General features: G+C 55.8%; 1 protein-coding gene across 1 annotated transcript in view; it reads right to left on the reverse strand.

The window, feature by feature from the left end:
- SRC (SRC proto-oncogene, non-receptor tyrosine kinase) overlaps window positions 1-5,785 on the reverse strand; it is a 43,813-nt gene extending 38,028 nt beyond the window's left edge. Inside the window, exon 1 of the mRNA XM_080925283.1 lies at window positions 5,660-5,785. The gene's annotated coding sequence lies outside the window, so the exon portion shown is untranslated. The remainder of the gene's footprint in view (window positions 1-5,659) is intronic.
- Between the last annotated feature and the right edge of the window lie 215 nt (window positions 5,786-6,000).

A 6,000-nucleotide genomic window follows, 5' to 3' on the forward strand; every position in this document is an offset into this window, starting at 1 on the left:
AACCGCAATTCTCAGAAAACAGAGGTAGCAGTTACTCCCGCCAGGCTGGACCACAAGATGAGTTCCAGCTCAGTCTAGGCTACTCAGCAAGACCTTGTGTCAGACACGCCCCCAATAAAAGAACGGGGGACCTTCGAAAGAATGCGGGACCTGTACAGGCAAAAGCAGACAGGAAATCAGCCAGTGGCTCAGAGCGCCTGCGGGGTAACCCACAACAGAGACACCACAGAGAAGAGAGGCTGAGTCTGAGGAAGGAACTCTGTCTGGACTGGGGACATCTCCAGGAGACATGCAGAGGCCCGACTCCTCCCTAACCCTCCGTTTGCCTCCACCATAAAGAAGGGACGTGCAGCCTGTACCCAGGCCAGCAAGCACAGCGCCCGCTGCCCAGATAACAGATACCTCATAGTGAGGACTCCACAAGGTAGGAGCTTCTTGGCCACTGCAGGTCACAGGATGGACATGTGATCAGGTTCCAGGAGGAACATGGAGAAGTGGGAGCTGGCCTCGGAGTAGCTAGATGGAGCTGGCAGGCTGCAATCTATGCGATCCCTCCTAGAAACACAGGACAGGACAACCACAGACCAAGGTGGCTAGTGCCAGCCCAGAGGGTTCCCAGATCAATTTGCCTTTCTGGCTCACCACAGAATCACCGTCTCTCACAGCCTGAAAACGCCCTGAGTGGGCCCTGTGCCCAAGCACTAGACATATACTAGCATGCCTGATAGTCAGGCCTCCCTCTCAGAGATATGCTAGAGCTACACAGATTGGGGAAACTGAGGCACGAAGCAGTCATCTTCCCCATCATGATACAGCAAAAGGGCTGCCATGTCAGAATTCAAACCCAATTGCCTTCCTAGGACTTACTACTATCAGGAAATCATGCAATTGGACCATCCAATACCCCTCACCCCCAGCCATGATTAGTTCAGCCAAGAAGCCAGAGAAGCTGAACTCTGCCTAAGAAAGATACCAGCCTCAGTGGGGACTCTCAGCAGGAGTGAGATAACCACAGTTCCCCAGACTGCAGAAGTCCAGGCTCACTAGGTGTATGACCACAGCCACCTTAGTTTCTCAGAGAACCTGTTCTTCCCACATAATAGGAATAAAAGGTCCACCCACTCCAAGACAGGAAACAGACATAGTGGGTCATTCTGCTGTGGTCCAGCTCTGGAGGACATAATGTGTGGATACTGCCGTCAGATAAATTCAAATGGAGGCCACAAGTTGGAAAGAGCAGCCTGAGAGAAGCTATCAGGCCCCAACAGAACCCCCATGTTTCCTGGTGCTACTCCAACCCTGTTTCCAGCCCCCAGTGTCAGACTCAGTTGTGCTGGCTACATGGTCCAGCAGCCAAGGATGACTAAAGACCCGTGTCTACCATCACCAATAGCTGGCGGACACCCTCCATCCATCCCAGACATCCCCTGCCCCACCCTAGGCAGGACTCTGTCTCAGGTTCTCAAAGAAGAGAACTCTGGGGACCAATAGGAAAAAAACAAGCCACAGTCTTTCAATTTCGTCTTGCTGCCAGCTTCTCCTTTCTAGAACTTATTTGAGTATCCTAAGGGGAAGTCACTTGCCCAAAGTCTCATAGCAAGGAATGGAAACAGGGCTTCTGGCTTCCTGCTCTGGGATTCTCCCTAATTGCCTCGCCTTCTAGTCAGTCAGCTGGTACTGCTAATGCTCACATACAGGCCGACTGGCAGGGACAGGCCTACATCAAAAAGACATTACACACACACACACACACACACACACACACACACACACGGTGAAGAGAGGTCTAGATAGATCAGGAATGACAAACCCATAGCACACAGACAATGCTTGCTAAGCTTCTGTCCAGAGCAGACATTATGAATCTATCACAGCACTGCTTCCCATGAAGCTAACACTGGAACCTTAGAATGTGGCTCAACACAGCACTTCAGCTTATCACACTGGAATTGGGTCTTCTTGCCCAAGCCAGAGAAGATAAAATATATATTGTACAATGACTGTCAATAGATTAAGCTATTAGGATTACCCTAAGAAAGAGGCTGTGGCGTGACTCTAGGCTTTACTAATGGAATGAAGCCTTAAACAACAGGTCTCCCTGAGAATGGGATCCCAGCCTCTCCTCAGCCCTGTTGGCCTGTTCTACAGTTTCACCCTTGTGTCATGGGACAAGAACCAACTGCTAGAGGAGGCAGGACATTGGCTATGTCTGGCTCTGCCCTGACCACATTTATTAAGTTCTGAGTGTGTTAAGTACTCCGTGTCCGTCCTCTTGGGACATCCGGGGAGCCAAGGACTTGATGGATGGACAAACTGAGGTTTCCCCCCCCCCCACCAAAGGTGATGCAGACTGCACAGGAGGCTTGAAATGCTGTGACATCTGATGGGCCACAGAGGGGCAGGAGGACTTCAAACTCAGGCTGTTGTTCACAGTGGAGCCTCCACACAGGGCCTCTACAGGGCTCTAAAACTCTAGAGGCAAGACATTATAAATGTGGGATCCAGTGCCCTGTACCCCATCCCTGGCTGTCATCTGGGAAACCCGAGGCAAGTGGCCTTCTCTCTCTAGGTCTTATGGTTTACATCCAGAAAGCCAGACCACCTCCTGTGCACAATCGCCAGCCCAGCTGTCTGGCACAGAGATGGTAGGGCTCACAGTCACCCAGCACACTGGTGTCCTTTTCTAGCAAGCCCTGCCCAAACTGGGACCTTCAGACCCATGTCAGACCCAACTCCCACTCCAGGCCATAGTAACACAGAGGGCAAGGCTGAGCCCAGAGATACTAACAGATTCCCCAATGCCACACACAGCAAACAGGTCCCATTTTCTGTCCATGAACTAATGTCAAGCACAGAGCCTTCTCTTAACCCTACCTGGAAAGAGAGAGATGCTTGGTCTTTCCGTAAAGAAGAAACCAAGTCTCAGAAAGATACAATGAAAGACACACAGCAAATAGGACAGTCAGCAGTCAGAACTTGAACTCAGTCCTATCAGATACACAGGCATGGTCTCCAGTTTCCTGGCTGACCATCACAGCTCTCCACCTTGCTCCCAAGCTTCGCCTCACCCCCACCCTGACCCTGAACTGCACTTCCTGACCCCTGACTCTCACTGCCTCTGGCTTTCTGGGTTGAACTCCTACTGTACCTTCAAAACCTAGCCTCATTCATCTCCCCTTCCTGAGGCCCGATCAGGACTCCCACAGAATATGGGAGTCCAGACTACACATCTATTCCATTAGCTCTGTGCCTTGACCCCCAGCTTAAACCGGTCCATACAGAGAATACTCATCAGCGCCCTATATAAAAACGGAGGGCAAGATCCTCCTCAAGGCTCCTAGAGGCCTTCATAAGGAGCAGCCCTATTGATAGCAGGCCCTGTTGGATCATCCCATCTCAAGCTCTCCCTTTGGTTCTCCACAATTATCCATGCCCCCACCCACCTCAGGGCCTTTGCACATACACACCTCTCTTTGCCTGATACACCTTCCCCTAGCTTCATAACCTGACACCTCCTACACTCCTCCTCTGTTCCCCAGGCCTTGCCCTTATCACAGCCATGATGATGTATTCATTTATCTGCCCACTCGCTTGACACATGGCCTATGCCCCTCACTCCAGTTTCTAGGAGCCAAGGACCTCAGTTTCCCAGTGAGTACCCAGACAGATGACCTTCTGAATAGAAAGGAAGAACACTGGCCCATCTGAATTCTTGGCTGGCTGGCCACTGCTTCCCCCAGCTCAAGCCCCTCCTCCAGGAAGCTGTCTGTTTGTTCCTCCTACCACAAAGCTGCTCAACCAAGTTTCCAGGATCTAGCGCATAGTATGTGCTCAATGCGCAATCAAAGTCAACAGAGGACCAGATGGACAGCAAGAACAAAAATCATTTAACCATGTCCTTCCTAGATCCTGGGGGACAAAGAGGAGGGAGACGTGCCCCACCCCGACCCTCCGATGACAACCAGGGAAGAATTCCAAATGGGAGCCAGCCTATGTGCTGGAGGCTGGTGGGGGGTTGGGGAAAGGGACAAGAGACAGGAGATGGGGCGGGAGAGATAGGGTTGCTCTAAGGCTGGGATGAACACGGATGAACAGGAGATTGGGGGTGTGGTGGAGCACCGCACTCCTAACACTCATTCTCAGTGTGTACCCCAGGATGTAGACGGGAGGTCAGCTGAGAGGTGACACACTGTAAATCACTTCCCTTGTGGAAAGCCTACCTCACCCAGACACGCCCCGTCTCCAGTAGGGCCTTATGTCTCTGCAGGGCAGGAGATATGGAGGGAGCCTTTTCCAACAATGCCTTGTAACTGACCTGAAGCTACACAGCCTTCGTCACTGCAGGTTAAAGGGCAGCCAGACAGCTCCTCAGGAAGGCTAGGCTTCAGTTCCAGCTGCAGACCAGGCTAGCCCCAGGAGTTCAATGATTTATCTTTCAGTGGTTCCTCGGCTAGCACCAGGGCCTTGGACAGGTTAAGCATATGCTCTACCACTGAGCTACCTCAGAACTCAACGGATCAATCCTCCCTGACAGGACTGAGGCCAAAGGGAACCCAAAGCTACTTTCCCTCTTCTGGAGGGGTTCTGTGGCACCCACTTCTGCGGGTGGCTGTGCCACAGGTACCTCAACCATCTTGTGCAAGCTCATTGTGGAACTCATTTATTGACACACACATGCCCCCATATATGCCAAGTCGTGAGGGGCTGAAAGTGTAGGGAATAGTCACCGGAGGACTGTCCCTGGCTCAGATCACTCAGGAAAACAAGAAACCTAGATACCTGGACTCCATGAGGTTGGGAAGAGACTCCTGCCCACCCCACGTCCACCTTGGTAACTGCATCTGACCTCCACCCAGACAGTCCCACCACCATTGCCTTTATTGGGCAGTCTGTGAGGCTGGGAAGACCTTGTTCAGGGACCCATAAGTCTCGCACACCCCTGTCCACTTTTCTAATCTGAATGTCCCAAAGGTTTAAGGGATACCCAGAGTGAGTCCTCTCTGTTCACCCCACCCAACCAGCCCAGCAGTCCCGGCCAGGCCCACCTACCACTGAGGAGGGCCTTGGCTCAGAGAGCTAAGGCAGTTGTCCCCAGGACACACAGCATGACAAGTGGTGGTCCTAGTAGGGGACACAAACTCACCTCCACTTGCCCGGGTGGGCAAGTGGACCTCGTAGTGGTAGTGAAACCCCAAAACTTTTGCCAACTTCTGAGCCCATGGGTCTCTGGGCCTGCGCAGGGGCAAGGTTGGGGGCTGGGAGGGGGGTGCTAGTACAGGGTGGCCCTGTCTCTTCCAGGCCAGCAGCACCAGGCCCTACCCAAGGCCCCAGTGGGACCTAAGGAGGTCATGTGCCCCCCCAGGCGCCCCGTTCCCGACGCCCACCCCACCCCCACCGCCCACTCGGGGTCAGGGGCGCCGGGCCCGGTTGCCGTGATCACGGGCGGCGCCGATCGGCCGGGTTTTCAGATGTGGCCTAACCGATCCGGGGACTCTGCGGCCGAGGGTCCCCCCGCGCTCCGGTGCCCCCCGCACCCCGCCCGGCCTCCCCCGCGCATCCCAACAAAAGGCCGCGCCGGGCAGCTCGCGGGCCGCGGCGGAGAGTGGGCAGGGCGGGAGCCCGCCGCAGGGCGCGGGGCCGGCGGGGCGGGGGCGCTCACCTGCGCGGCGATCGCGAGCTCCGGACGCGCCCGGGCGGACCCCAGCGGGGCGCGCGGCGCTGGCGGGCGGCGGCCTGGCCGCTCCGGCGGGGCGGCCGGCTGGATTCCGGGCCGGGAGAGACAGACCGAGAGAAAGGGAGGAGGCGGCGGCGGCGGCGGCGGCGAGGGGGAGGGAGCGCGCGGGAGGAGGGGCCGCGGCCGCCGCGAGCCGGAGAAAGGAGGAAGCGCGGACCCGAGCCCCGCCGGCGACCCGGGGGACCTGCTGCGCGAGCCGAGCCCGCGCCTCCCGCACCCTGCCTCCCCCCCACTCCGCAGCTCCGCCCGCGGGGGCGCCCCCTCCC

The sequence above is a fragment of the Micromys minutus genome (genome assembly GCF_963924665.1).
Source record: "Micromys minutus genome assembly, chromosome: 11".
In the NCBI taxonomy this organism is placed as follows: Eukaryota; Metazoa; Chordata; class Mammalia; order Rodentia; family Muridae; genus Micromys; species Micromys minutus.